The sequence below is a fragment of the Pongo abelii genome, chromosome 10 (assembly GCF_028885655.2).
Source record: "Pongo abelii isolate AG06213 chromosome 10, NHGRI_mPonAbe1-v2.0_pri, whole genome shotgun sequence".
Taxonomy (NCBI): domain Eukaryota; kingdom Metazoa; phylum Chordata; class Mammalia; order Primates; family Hominidae; genus Pongo; species Pongo abelii.
In genome coordinates this window covers 117859496-117873994 of record NC_071995.2, presented here as the reverse complement: position 1 = coordinate 117873994, position 14499 = coordinate 117859496, and the positions used below count along the sequence as shown (strand labels likewise).

At 42.2% G+C, this 14499-nt stretch overlaps 1 protein-coding gene across 1 annotated transcript in view; it reads right to left on the bottom strand.

Moving 5' to 3' along the window:
- SRRM4 (serine/arginine repetitive matrix 4) overlaps nt 1-14499 on the bottom strand; it is a 182802-nt gene that overhangs the window by 139835 nt on the left and 28468 nt on the right. The window lies entirely within an intron of this gene.

Sequence of the window (14499 nt, the reverse complement as noted above, 5' to 3'; positions counted from 1 at the left end):
GAAGGAGTTAATTAAAATGCGGGGTGTAGGGGAAGGGATAAGTAAGATATTTGGCTGAGGAACAGCATTTATCTATTGGAATATGTATTGAGCACCTATTATGTGTTGGGTCTGAAACAATGAAGACAAAGAAAGGGCTCATTGAGGCAGGAACAATGAAATGGGAGGAAAATGGGATGAGTTTATGTAGAACGTGGAGGCAGTGACCAGATCATTCAAGACCTTGGATAGCAAGATAAGAATTTGGAGTTTTCTCCTGAGAGTAATGAAAAGATGTTGGAAGGTTTTAAGCAGCTGTGTGACATAATCTGGTTTGTATGTTGGGAAGGTCACACTGGCTGCTTTCGGGAGACCAGAGCCTGATGGTAAGGACTGCTCAAGCTCTGCTGGCCTAGGACACAACTAACAGCCCTTAGCCATGTGACTGGAGACCTGCAACCTCTTTCTTTATCATTTGGCTCTTGATAGGGATCAAAGGAATTGCTGTGTCTTTTGGGAGCTTGGCTTCCATAGTCACCCTTACCTAAGGGAAACTGGGTTGAGGAGGAAGAAAGGATAAACAGAACTAACTGTCCCACTCAGGTACTAAGCTGTTCCCAGTGCTCACCTCTATGCAAAATCACCCAGTTTCATCTCCATTTTGTAACCTAGGGATTAGTTCATGGTTTCTAATTTGTCACTGAGACACACCATTATCCACCCAGCAGATACTTTCTTCTGCAAGGCGAGCAAGGAATTGCTAACCACTATCCTGCTCCTGTTCAAACGTGTGGATTGGGGGAAAAAGACAGTGTACCTCATCAGAGGAGACTGAGCTCTCCCTCAGCCCCAGAGAATGAACTGATGGAAGCCAACCATGGAAAGTAAATTCTCCTTACCATGACGGGTATAGGTAAAAGTATGGAGTATAATTCTGGGGGGCTTCAAGAGAGGGCTTTGTTTGTTCTCAAAAAGACACAAAAAGAGATGCTCTGCTCATTGTGTCTGCATGCAATGGATGGAGACACTGCAGCCCTCTTGCACTGGTGAGGGGAAACATCATTAACACCCTGAGAATGGCAGAGCCAAACCTGAAGTCTAGTTGAGTTGCTGAATTAACCAACCCTGCCTCTGGACTTCTATGAAGTAGGAGAATGCATTTCCCTGATTATTATGTCTTCTGGAAACTGCAGCTGAAAATACTTCAATCGATAAAGGTTCTCTGAGCCTCAGTTTGAGACATATGTGACCATGCTCAGTTTGAGATATATGTGACCATGTGACAAAACTTCACAATCCCTCTGCAAATGTTAGATAAGATATGGCTAGAAACTCAGCTCCAGGGTACATGAAATCTATGTCTAGTAAAGCTTCCTTCCTTCACATCAGGTAGACAGTCAGCTAATGTTGCAGTCAGGAAGTTCTTCTTGGCATCTGGCTTACATTTCTATTGCTGCTTTGGGGACGATCTCCCTGTGAAGGAAGGCTGGTGGAGACCATCTCTTTGCCTTAAATCACTACCTAGAATTTTGGCCCCACCGGGTAATAACCATGGTTGTGACTGAATCCTTAGCATCTAGACCAGTGCTCAGCAGATAGTGGGTCTTGACAAAGGGTTTTTGTTTGTTTGAAGTAACCAAAAAATGTGAAATCATCGGAGTCAAGTGTAGGCTTGTCTATCAGAGAAAGAAAATAAGCATTCTCCTCTTTCTTTTTTTGTTAATTTAATTTTACTTTACGTTCCAGGATACGTGCAGAATGTGCAGGTTTGTTACACAGGTAAACATGCGCCATGGTGGTTTGCTGCAACTATCAACCCATCACCTAGGTATTAAGCCCCACATGCATTAACTATTTATCCTGATGCTTTGCCCTCCCCCCGCCCCCAGCAGGCCCCAATGTGTGTTGTTCCCCTCCCTGCGTCAAGGATCTAGAACAAGAAATACCATTTGACCCTGCAATCCCATTACTGGGTATATACCCAAAGGAATATAAATCATTCTATTATAAAGTTACATGCACACGTATGTTTATTGCAGCACTATTCACAATAGCAAAGACATGGAATCAACCCAAATGCCCATCGATGATAGACTAGATAAAGAAAATGTGATACATATACACCATGGAATACTATGCAGCCACAAAAAGGAACGAGATCATGTCCTTGGCAGAGACATGGATGAAGCTGGAAGCCTCATCCTAAGCAAGCATTCTTCTCTTTCGATGAAGTCGCAAGCACATCTATTTCTGCTAACTTTAGTTCAGGGGTGGGGTCCCCAGTGGGAGGGGACAAAAGTTGGAATCTTCAGCCGTCTATGAGAAGGCACCTCCTCAAAATTCACATCTGGCAATAATGACCACTGGGGGTAGTTGGTGCACACTCATGTGCACACAGACATCTTGGGTCCTTGGAAAGTTCTAGTCTGCTCAAGTTCCTGCCTGCCTATCTGACTCAAGGAGTCCTATGTGTTCTTATTCTCTGAACCCCTACCCTGATGAAAGCACAGCCTTCCATAGCTTCAAGTCAGCTAATCTCTTCTGTTAGTCATTCTGCCTCTTTTCCATATGGTTTTATCTTCTGCCTTGAACTACAGGTTCCATCTCTTCTGAGACACTATGACCATAGGATCACTTCCTTTTTTTCTTAAGTAAACTTTTAAATAAACTAGAATATACTTACAGAAGAGTGTCCAAATGATCAAGGTAGAACTCCAACAATTTCTACCAGATTGCAAAACAGAATATTCCCAATCTCCAGAAGCACCCCCTCACTCTTCTCACACTCACTTCCAGTGATTCTCTCACCTCCTTTCCCTGACTTACCTGACGTCTAGATGAGTTTTGTCTGGGTTTTGAGGAAACTAAAGCTCAGAAAGAGGAATCACAGGTAAAGTCACCCAGAGAACCAGCAGAACACAGCGCCTCCTCCCCACCGTCTCTAGGAATCACTTTCCCGCTGCCTCTACAGCGCCCTCTACGGGCGAGAAGGCATCTCCTTTTCCTGTCTACCCATTAGGGCTATTCTCTGGTTGGAAGAGAACACCCTCTCCCAGCTTTCTTTGTAAAAGCCCTTCTTATTCTGGGTTCCAAATAAAATCCTCTTTATTTCCCCAGCTCTTTCCTTTCTGTGATTTTGATATAAAACCTCTCGCCAGCTCCTCTTGCAATTACCACGGAAAGAAATCTCATCTATTTTGAGCGATTCATTTGCGCTTTCACACCGGGCCTGTCTTTAACACACGTGAATGATCCTCTTCAGGACAGCCTGCTGGCTCTGAGCTACACCTTTTCAATGCCACTAGCTCCGACTCACTCCCCCTCCATCAGGACTCTTATCCTTTTCATGATTTCATTCCTTGCGCTGTTTGAAATGGATCATTCTACCCAGACAGTTACTGATAAGACGAATAGCTCCTCCCTGCCCGGGGCCACTGGGTTTACCAACACTTGGATGTAAGCATCTTCTACAAGGATTTAATTTAGATATTTAGACAACAGATTTTTATCTACCATACTGGTCGTATTGCCTTTTAGTACGGTGAACATAATCAATGGGCTATTTAATGAGGAGGCAGGTGAGAGGGTCTGTGTATGTTGGGTACGGGGAAATAAAATAGCAAGGACAAATAACACACTTTGCAACCTTGAGAGTGTGACTTCCCCCCTCTGGGCTTCAGGGTCCCATCAGTATGATAAAGGGGATGTGAACTAAGTCAGAGAGGGGGGAACTTTTGGGGGACCCATGCAGCACCACCACCCTGGTGGTGCAATTTTTGATCCGCACGAGGATGCCCTGTTGAGAAGGAAAGTGAGGGCTGGAGTTTACCCTACTCCATTGACCACACTGTGCCACCCAGAGAAAACAACTCCCTTCCCTAATTCATACAAAGGTGCTGTACGGTTAAGCAGCAGCCTGAATGCTGTTGCATGTGTGTGATTTTTTTTTTTTTTTTTTTTTTTTTTTTTTGGTGGCAGCGGGGGGAGCTGTCCAGAGCTTTCCAGCTTCTCAAAGCATCTGAGTCCCCATGAAGGCTTCAAAGCCAGTAGTTTATGAGATCTCTCAGGCTTCCCTGCCACTCTGTAAGTTTTCTTGGTGTTTCCTTTCCCTTCAAACATCCTCCTTCTACCTTTCAAGTGATCAATAACCACAGAGCCCTACTCCTCAAATAAAATAGCAGGAAAGGGGATGTTGGGCTGGGCAACGGTTTCATTTCTCAGAGAAGCAGTTTAATCCCAGGGAGCCTGTGGCAGGATGTTCATGAGCAGAGAAGGGAGTTCTTATGAAGGGTGGTGTAGGTTAGGGTAACAAGATAATAAACTATGTAATTTCGGAAGGTAACAGGGTGCATGAACAGTTGCCAACAGAGAAGGCAAGGAACTGCTGTTGTCTGAGGTGTCAGGCTGAGAGCAAAAAATTAAAACAAACACAGCTGGAGTGAGTGGGTGGAGGGGAAATGCTAGGGGGGGAATTCAAGTCCTGGAAAGCTTCAGGGAGTTACTAAAATCCCCTTTCTACCCATGTTGACTGGAGGAAATGAGGCAGCAGGCTCAGATTTGTAGGCAGCCCCCATCTGCCGAACACCCATTATTTCAACCCAGGGATGGTTGACGTGTCTTTGATTAGGATTTGATTGTTCACATTGCACAAAGGATTTGGGGCTCAACTTTTTAAAGCCTCCATTAAATATTTAAGTAGCTGGCCCCCAGAGCATTTGAATTAGAATTTGATTTATGTCACATTGATTTACACATCACCTTTACCGATCAGATCCTCTCTGCAGGGAAGGTGGCATTGTGGCAAGGAGATTCAGTCTGTCAGCTTTGGGGAGCGGACCAGGAAGGTTATGAAGGGTTGGGGACCATACCTGTCATTCTGGGGCAGTTCAATTCTGGGCAAGTTCCCTGTGATAAATCTCTTTCTTTTCACTTGGGCTTCATTAAGTTTGAGATTTTTGCAACCAAATCATTCTCAAGGAGACTCACAAATTTCAGCCACTCCTGGGGGTGAGTGATTGCAGATTTGATTCCCTAGAATTTTCAATGGGGTCTTTATGATTCCTACGGTACTTGACAGTAGGGATACCCTACTTTTTAAAAAACTGAGGATACAAAATTTCTAACTTACAACAAAACAAATTAGGTAGAGTAATTCTTTCCATTACTCTAGAGTACCAGGCATTGGATTCTTTCTCAATACGAGTGGCCACCCAGCATTCTCAATTAAATCCATTTCTTCCTGTTCTTTTTCTTCAGGTATCTGAACAAATGCTTTTCTCTCTACTTCTCTCTTTTCTCTTTTTCTTGTAATAATTGCAATAGCTGTAATGTTTTGAACTCATACTACATCCTAACATTGAAACTGTGACCCAAAGAGTTAAAGAAACCAATGACTAACAAAAAAATTCTTGAGTTTGCAAGATGACAGTTAAGAAAAGGAACAACTTGCTGAAACACTGAAACTTCCTTTGTTAATGAGATTAAAAAAAAAATGGCTGAAGTCAGTTGGAACCAAGATGGCCGACTGGAGTCCATGCTGAATTTCCTCAGCATGTTTCATACTAACTCCCCTCAAATTTGCACACAGAATCCATGAAATAGCACACAGAGATAACTGTGCATGCCCAAGGACTTTCCAAAACACCCCTTTTCTTCCACCAATCACTTACTAGTTTCAGAATCTATCCTCATAGCCTTTTCTAATGCAAATATTGCCTTAAAGCCAGCACAGAGAGACAGATTTGAGTTTGACTCCTGTCTCCTTGGGAGTTGACTTTCAATGTAAAGCTTTTCTTTTCTCAAAAACCCAGTGTCATAGTACTGGCTCATAGCACATGGGGGCAGTGAGCCCCTTTTGCTTGACAACAACTCTGTGTTGAGCCTTTTATTGACATTGTTTTATTTAATATTCACAATGATCCTGCTAAATTATTCTGCCTCACTTTAGTGATGAGGAAGTTGGGGTTCAGATGGGTTAACTAACCTGCCCAAGTCAACATATCCCATATGTGGCAGAGTCAGGATTGAACTCAGGTCAGCCTGAATTTAGAAGATGGGCAGCGTGGAGCTACCAGCATGCGGGTGGGTGGGAGCAGATAAGCTGAGAGGAGTGAGGCAGAATGAGTTCACTGTGGTGTAATGAGCCTGTAGAAGGTTCAAAGTGAGTGAAGGAGGGTCTCTGCTAGAGAGAAGATGAGACGGACCCCTCCCCAAAGGATGCCACGAACCTTCACTCTCGATTGCCCCCACAATGGACTCCACTCTTTGTTTGTTATTCCTCTTCTAGTCCCCAAGATACTAGTCTTCCACTTTCATCTGCATAGCCGCACCCACCCATGTCTCCTCCCCTGCTCCCACTCCTGCCACCCCCTTACACTCTTCCCCAGCCTCCTCCTACTTCCCATCTTCCTCAGCCCAGGGAAGGCAGCAGCCATCTGCCTGCTTAGTATATGCTGAGTCCTCAGCCCAGACACACAAGCCCACAGTCTTGAGGGGGCTTAGTCAAAGCTCCACAGGTAAATATCCAGAAAGAAGGAAATGCCTAGTCCAAGGAAACGGGATGCTGAAGTGCCTTTCCAGGCATAGCATCGGGGAATTTTAGAACTGGAAGAAATTATAAAGGTGTGTCAGTTTCAAGATGGGAACAGTAAAGTCCAAAAAGGGAGAGTGACTTTTCTACCACCATGCACTTGATGGGTTTCATTCATTCACTCATCCAAGGAAGACTTATCAATCAGCTACCCTGTGCCAATCATAGAAGCTGGAGATTAAAAATGGAATAAAACAACCTCAGGGGATTTATAGACTAGGCTGTGGTGATATGAACTCCATCTTAAAAAGTCTTATAATCCATGTGGATATTAAAGTTTGCTGTTTATTTACAAGCATGATAGTACTTTTCATATTCCAGACCCCATAGTATTTACAAATATCATCTCATTTAATTATCACAACAATCCTATGAAGTAGGTAGTATTTAATCTCCATTCTACAGATGAGAAAACTGAGGTGCAGAAACATGAAGTGACTGGACTAAGGGTGCACAACCAGGAACTGGCAGAGCTGGGGTTCAGAGTCAGCCTGCCTTGTCTGCAGTATGCTACCCTGTCTTTCTCAAGAACTTCCATAGCATGATATTGTAAAGGAAAAATGAAAACTACCAATAAGCCCCTCAAAACATAGTAAAAGAGGTAAAAATACAAACAAACAATGCAAAGTCAGAATTAAGAAAAAGTAAATGGCACTCAGTAGCCAAGGTGATGGAGGAGAACATGGAACAGGGATCTTCAAGGTCTAACCTTTCCCAGGTGACAAGTGTTGAACCATAAATTTGTATTGGAGTCTCCTGGTAGACAAAGGGAAAATACAAAGTCTATGTTATATGGTTTTCATAATTCTTGATTAGAAATTGGGCTGGGGAAGTGCAGCAGTCTATTTTTTCTTTTTCTTTTTCTTTTTTTTTTTTTTAATTACATCGTATTGAATTCTGAACTCTGGAGGGCAAAAACCACACCTTGCTCATTTCCAGGAAGAGTCCCCCTCATAGAGCGTGATGTGAAAGGTGGTTACTGAATGGGGCTGGGGGGAGTGTGTTCATTTCCTAGGACTGCCATAATAAGGTACCACATGCTGAGTGGCTTAAAACAACTGACATACATTCTCTCACAGTTATGGAGGCTAGAAATCCAAAATCAAGGTGTTGTTAGGACCACGCTTCCCCCAAAGACTCTAGAAAAAGATTCTGCTTTGCTTCTTCCAGCTTCTGGTGGCTCTGGCATTCCTAGGTTTGTGGCAGCATCATTCCAACCTCTGCCTTCACCTTCATCTTCCCTCTTCATCTTTGTCTTCTCCTCTCATCATAAGGATACCAGTTGTATTGGATTAAGTGCTAGTGTGACCTCATCTTAACTAATGACATCCACAGTGATGCTGTTTCCAAATAAGATTGCATTCAGAGGTTCTTGGTGGGCACGAATATGCAGGGCGTGTATTTACATGGTCTGATGACCACTACAGGTCATCAGAGATGGCCTTTCCAAGAACACAATAATTGTGCTGAAATATGAAGAACGAAGAGGACTTGACCATGCACAAATCAGGGGGAAGGACAGTCCAGGGTGAAGTGCGATGACTCTAAGCCTGGGATAAGGATAATATGTCTGAGGAATTTGCGTATTGTTTGTTATAGCAAAAATCCTGAAAACAACCTGATTACAAATCAATAGGATATTGATTAAATAAATGATGCATCTATACAATCAAATACGATGCAGCCATTAAAAAAATAACAGGGTAATTCTAAATGCAGTCATATATTTTAAAAATTCAAAATACAAAGTTAAGAAGAAAAGGCAACAGCATGTAGACGGGTGAGTGAGGGCCAAAGGAGGAAGGAAAGTGGGGGCTGGGGCTTTGACAGGAGCTTGGGGTTTTATTCAGAGCACATCAGCACAGGCTTTGAGCAGAGGAGTGATGTGGAACTGGTTTGGTTTATAATTGATCACTGTAGCTATTGCATGCAGTACAGCTTGGAGGGTAGTAAGCAATGTCAATAGCAGTGGGGTTTATGAAAGATGGTCCCTGTTAGTCTGGTTGAAGAGGTGATGGCTGCTCTGACTAGTTCACTAGCACTGGAGATGGAGAAAAAGGGATTCTGGCTTTATTTATAAGTGATAGACCTGCTGGCAGATTGATTATATTCTGGGGAGGCAGAGGAGGATGCTGGACTCCTCAGTGTTATACTGTCTCTATATCTACCTGCGGCTGCCATTTTTCACTCAACAAACACCTTGGTCAACTTCTCATATCCACACCTATAGTTCAGCCTCATTCATTTTGACTGCTTCATTGCATTCCATCTTATTGGCAGATCACAATCTAGTATTTATTAATTCCCCTTTTGTTGGATACTTAAGTTGTTTCTAATTTCTCACAGTTACAGCAATCCTGCCATAAACATCAATCCAATCACTCAATTCTTCCACAAATTTCTTGAACAGCATTTGGGCACATGTGAGGGTTTCTCCAAGCTAGAAGGGGTGTATTTGGGTTGCAGGGTACTATCGCTTTAACAGAATTGTATGTAATCATAAGATAGTCCCATGGTTTCAGTGGCCAGGGATGAGCTAGTCTCTTATGAAGCAGAAAAAACCATCCCTTCCCAACCCTCTGAAGCTAAACAGCCCCAGGGGAGCCCACTGTACCTCCCTTCTCACCTTCTCACTTCCTGTGCCTTCCTAAATTTAAAAATTTCAGGGTTCCTGTAGGCCATATGCTACCTTGTGTCTAGTCTTTAAAAACATGGAGTGGCACTTTGGGAATGGGGATCAGGTTGCCAACTGCAGCTTGGATCTGGGAAATAGCCCAAGCCTCCTTGCAGACAGTTTTTCTTTCCTCTAATACCTGCCTTCCTTTGAACCCAGGTCCAGCAGGAGAAGAGATTAGAGCATCATACCTGTTCTGACTCATAGCTCTCCATCTGTTACAGCAAGACATTCTTGGTAGAGGGGTGGGGGATGGGGATGGGGGAAGGAGATAAAATCCTATTTTAGTTCCTATCCCTTCTCCAAAAGCTACCTATAATTTTTTTTGTCTGTTGTAAATCTCTGTACTCATCGGAAACAAACAGAAAGTTTGAGGCAACGCATATGACAGAAGAATAATTCCTTTAATATGCAAAGAGCTCTTACAAATTAAAAAAAAAGAATAATCAAATTCTATTAAATGGATGAAAGACATGAAAAGGTAATCATAGCAAAATATAAGATTATCAACAAACTTGCAAAGACATGTGCCCTCACTCATTAAAGAAAGGAAGAAAAACAAGTACACACTACTTTCTAACTCTCAGAATGGATAGATGAAAGAGCTTGATAATTCTCCAACTTATCAAGTAATGATCAAGTAATGGTCAAATAAAATGATTCTTACACCCCGGGTTGGGAAGAAGGGGAGGGTAGCATGCACACTTTGGGGTGGGCAATGAGACAGTGTCATTTTCTGGAAATTTCTAACAATTCTGTTTCTAGGAATTTATAGTATAGATATACCCTCCAAGGTGGGCCAAAATAAATGTACCAAAATGTTTACTGTAGTATTGTTTGTTACAGCAAAAATACTGAAAACAACCTGATTATAAATCAATAGGATATTGATTAAATAAATGATACATCTATACAATCAAATACAATGCAGCCATTAAAAAAAAAGGGTAGTTCTAAATGCAGTCATATATTTTAAAAATCCAAAATACAAAGTTAAGAAGAAAAGGCAAGTTTCCCAGCATAATACATTGTATTTTCATATAAAATATTTCTGGAAGAATACATTAGAAAGCACAATAGTAGTTGTGTGTAAAAGAAAGGAGTACAAAGTTAAGATGAAGGGAATTTTGGGGTTTTTTTATACTTCTGCAGTACTTTTTATAAACCATTGTCATGTGTAACTTTTATGATTAAAACTCATTTACAAAATATTTAGAAGAAAGCAGATCATTCAGTACTGAACTTAAAATCTGAAAATCATACCATTTGAATCTTAACCCTGGTTCATGTTCTGTTTTGGCTGTGTTACACTGGGTTAATTGCTCAGCCTCTCTGGGCCTGATTTTCTCATCACTGAACTGGAAATGCTACAGATTTGTTGTTGTTGACGTTCTTTATGCTACAGGAGGGGCAAAATGGTACAGAAAGGAAACAGCCTGATTGACTCCAAAATTTTGTTTGTTACTCATGTGCAAACATTGATCTAGTATTCTTGAAGATCATGTCACTTAACTTAGTTAAGTAAACAACAATGATGTTTCCCCACTGTGAAGGCATATCTGGAGATGCTAGAGGGTGATCCAGCATTCACCTTTCCTTCTGCTAATTCCACCTGTGGCCTAGTGTGTGCTGAGAGTAAATAGCATTACCTCCCAGGTTGATGTAAAGCACCTGGTGAAATTTTTCTTTGGCGCCTTCCCTAAGGTTTAGAAGGTAATTGGGTCTGTCTATGTCTTGGGTAGGAGTCAATGAAGATGTAGTAAATATCAACAGAGAAAATCACCAAACAGAGGAGTATCAACAGGGACAAGAAAAGCAGAAATGCACAAGTGAGAAGTATCTGACCACATAAAAATAAAGGAACATTGTAGGGTCTTTGCAGAGAAATATCAAAGAATCATGGGTTAAAGAACAAGGATAGATCCCACATGTGGCTGAAGGAAGAAGTTGGCTCAGAGAGCAGGAGTGCCCTTGAAGAAAGAGAGCGGGACTCAGTGGCTGACATAGATCATCTTGGGGGAGTCTGTTAGTTGAGAAAGAAAAGAACAGACAGGTAGAAGAATGAGAACAACAAGAGAAAACTGTGCTCTTATAATTGTTATAAATTTGCCCTACAATTCCAAAGTGGGGAAAGGCTGAGTATGGGGGCAGGGAATGTGGCCAGGAGAGAAGAATTCACAGAGTTCACAGAAAGCTTTGTCTCTGAGGAATGTTGCTAAGTCAGGGGATATCCTCTCAGGAGATATATCATGGCAACCTTGATGAAAAAGACACCCAGGTGAGTCCAGTTCAGATGTCAGGTCATGATGCAGCATTTCCGTCCCCCCATGGGCAGGACTCATTCATCTCTATCTTAAGGAAGTGGTCCTTGGTCAGCAAATTATAAACCCTTGCTGCATGAATGAATGAATGGTGCCCTTTCACTTCAGGGCAGACATCTGAATTCCCAGACGATGATCCCAGGGAGGTGAAAAAGAAAAACTCTGGTCCTCTTTTTCCATGTAAAAACTATTGATTTATATCAGGACACTGTCTAATATACAATTTACGAACATTGTCACCAAGAGCATTATGGCAACCATTTACTGAGCACTTAACTAGATATCAGGACAGTGCTAAATGCTTGCAGATGTTACCTTACTTAATCCTCAAATTCAACCTATGAGGTGGACACTACCATCATCCCCATTTTACAGGTGAGCTTAGAGCTGAGGAAGGCAAAGTGGCCTGCCCAATGTTGCCCAGCTGGGATTGGCAACCAGGTCTTCCAATTCCAAGGCTCAAGCTATGTGCAGTAAGATGCCCACAACTGACACTCGGCAATGGCACTAGTCTCCCTATTTTATAGAAGAGACAGACTCAGGGAGCTTAGCACTGTCAGACTCCAATCACATGCTCCTCCTTTCACTGTGCAGCTCTGCCACACCCCAAACCCATGGGAAGGCAGGAGACACAAACCAATGTGGCTTTTATTTTATTTTTTTAATTTCCAAAGTCTTAGACATCTCTTGATTTGCAAACATTGTCTTAATGGTCCTGAGGTTTTCAGCATTTCAGATTTTTCTGACTAGGTCATCTAGGGGTAGATGGAAATGTATCTCTAGATGAGTGATTCTCAATTAGTGGCAACTTTGCTCCCCAGGGGACATTTGGCAAGGTCTAGAGACATGTTTGATTATTACAGCCCAAAGGGAGGGTGGTGCTAATGACATCTAGTGGGTAGAGGCCAGAGATGATGCTAAACATCCTGCAGTGCACAGGACATTTCCCCAAAAGGAAGTATTATCTGGCTGGCCCTAAATGTCAGTAGTGCCAAGGTTGAAAAACCTGACTATAGAAATCTAATCTTCTTCATAGGACTTTGTTTATTTGTTTTTTGCCATGTATGTGTCTTCCACCTACTCTTCCTTTTTTTTCAAATTCTTGTTTATATACATAACTAACACAGGAGGAAAGCTTGTGAATGATGAAAACATTTTTTATTAAATATGTAGTCACAGAGATAAAGCTAAAATATCCCCCTCTTCTTCGTACGTGATGCTGTCATTGACAGTTTGGTGTACATCCTTTGAAGCATTTTTCTACACATATATATTTATATAGAGTACATAGTGTTCTTTTGTATATATAGATGCTTTTTTCTACATATATTATATAAAATAACATTACAACTTGTGTGTCATCCCACAGTTTGCTTTTTCCTGTCACAGTCTCTTAGAGATCTATGTCAATACACATGAATTTACTACATTTTTTCAACTGTTGTATTGTATTCCATAATTATGCATATTTCATAATTTATTTAGCCATTTTTCTAATTAAGAGCTTCTGGGCTGTTTGCAGATTCTTCTTGATAACAAACATGGCTGCAATAAACACTCTTGAACTCACCTCCTTTTTCCTTTAGTATTGACATCAAGAGCTGGTCATGGAGTAGGCAGATTTTTAAAAATTTTTGATAAATGCTGAAATATCATATTCCCAAAAGGCTGCAACAGTTTACACTCCCAACAGCAATATATGAGTGTACGTATTCCCAGATATTTTCGCCAAAATGTGATATTACCACACTGTTTTTAGTTTTAATCGATCTGGAGGGTACAAAATGTGTAGTTTAAACCCTGATTGAACAAAGAGAACTCTCAAAGTGAACAAACCCCTTGTTGGCCTCCCATGTAAGGGCTGGCACTTTTCATCTTCAACCACTTAATATATGTGGGGTTCACAATGATTCATCTCAGAAAATATTTTCTGAGGCTGGGCACAGTGGTTCATGCCTGTACTCCCCGCACTCTGGGAGGCTGAGGCGGGCAGATTACTTGAGGCCAGGAGTTCACAACCAGCCTGGTCAACATGGCGAAACCCCGTCTCTACTAAAGATACAAAAATTAGCCGGGCATGGTGGTAGGCGCTTGTAGTCCCGGCTACTCGGGAGGCTGAGGCCGGAGAATTGCTTGAACCTGGGAGGCAGAGGTTGCAGAGAGCCAAGATCGCACCACTACACTCCAGCCTGGGTGACAGAGCGAGACTCGGTCTCAGGAAAGAAAATATTTTCTGAGAGCCTACTATGTGCCAAGCACTGAGCTTCCCACACAAAGAAAATACACTCCTGTTGGTAAACACTCATAGAATATTATGGGATCCAGTTACAGCAGTAAAGAACATCAGCTAGGGAATTAAGGAAGAAAGGAGAAAAATTGTTCTGACAGGAGTCGAAGGGGGAACATCTGAAAAAGTTGCTTGAAGCAATTGATATTTGGGCCCTAAGCACAACACCCTTTTTGTAGTTAGTTGGTTCCCTTGTTTATTGTCTGCACTCCCACCCCACATCATATGTTCTCTTGTACCCCTGACTCCTAACGCAGTGCCTGTATACAGCAGGCACTCAGTGGACATTTGCTGTTTGAATGAATGATATTAACTGATTTGGCAACCCAGTGAGTAGGTATTGCTGTGATTTCCATTTTGCACAGAAGAACTCCAATCCTCAGAGAGGTGAAGTAGTTGGCCCAAGGTCACACAGCTGGCAAGAAGCAAAACTAAATTAGACCCAGATGTGCAGAGTTCAAAGCCTTGCTCTTGATGCCAAGCTTTTAGAAGGCAACTCTGATGGCTGAGGCAGAGAAAGTCATGTGGGGTAACCCCAGTCAGAAAAGGAGAAGAAAGTGGTCATTTTCCCAAGTCTTGTCTTCAGCCCCTCGGTGGGAGAGATCTGGCCCTCTGAGACAGGGAGCAGAGGTGAACCTCTACCATCTCT